Raw genomic sequence first — 1,258 nt, 5'->3', positions numbered from 1 at the left:
TTTTCTGTTTTCTTTTATATATTCTTTTAGTTCTTACTTGTTTTATTTTAGTTTCCAAAAATACAAAAGTGGCACCTAAAATAGTGTTACAATTCATGCCACTGCCACAAACCGTTTAGCACTGAAATAAAAATAGTTTTAAATCGTTTATTATTTTAAAGCATTTGAATAATTGCTTTGCTGCTGTTTTATTCATCTCATATTATTTAAACATTTTATAAAGGTGTGGTTTCTCCACCATAATTATCTATGCAATATTTGGTTCACTCCGAACATTTTAGTTTTAATATTTGAAAACGTCTATTGTTTGCTTGATTTTGAATTAGAATTTGAATCGGTTCCAAACTAACACGAGATTAGCGACAGTAATCGAAGTGACGTGGCATCATTAGCAAAGAATTACTGTAGCTTAAATATCCGGGCATCACAATTCTCCTCCACTACAAGAAATCTCGTCCCGAGATTTAGGAGGGAGTAAGGGGGAGGGATTGGGTTACAAAAAACCTAACGGATCTTCTCGGTCTTGGTTGCTCTTCTCGAACAGGTCGATCCATAGCGTCGATGTCTTCATTCCTATGCATCAATGCATCATGATGAAGTTGTCGTCCTTTCTTCGGGAACTCCATCGTACTTACGAATAGGTAAGGGGCAGCTCTACAATGATAGGATGTTATAAGGGAAATTCATCTGCGGGTATCCCAAGAATGAACATATGAGTATCTCTCGAGTTGAACAAATTACACATATCGAGAGCAAAGTAAGACGGTGCAATAAGAAGTTTCAAGCGGACAGGCAATCGTTCATTGCCTGAAGCAGAGTGCGAAATGGGTTCTGAGCAACGGGAATAAGTATTGTGTCCGATACCAGAATAGATCAACAGGCAAGTGGCCCGTGAATTACATACAAAGTCAAGCACGAGGAATAACTTTGACAACAGGTTGTACAGGAGAGTCAGGTTTCGTTCCTGGGACCTGTGGGTTATGGGCCCATCATGTGGGTTAAAAGTAGAAAGGGGGGCTGACATCTTGTACGATCACGATAGCAAGGCATGTCAGAGAGTAGCATGTCAGTTATGTCGGCAACAATGTCGGTACCAAGGGCGAGGGACGAAGAGAACCATTTTCCTGCTCGTTGAACGAGGCGGACCAGTAGGCAAAGTTCTCGTCCATCGGTGGTTACCAGAATGTCATCAACAAAAGTAACAGGGTCTTACTGACAGAATTGTACAACGAGGTGTTTACATAAGCAGGAAAATATT

The sequence above is a fragment of the Triticum dicoccoides genome, chromosome 7A (genome assembly GCF_002162155.2).
Source record: "Triticum dicoccoides isolate Atlit2015 ecotype Zavitan chromosome 7A, WEW_v2.0, whole genome shotgun sequence".
Taxonomy (NCBI): domain Eukaryota; kingdom Viridiplantae; phylum Streptophyta; class Magnoliopsida; order Poales; family Poaceae; genus Triticum; species Triticum dicoccoides.
The sequence above is the reverse complement of the archived record's forward strand: the minus strand, read 5'-3'. Positions refer to the sequence as shown.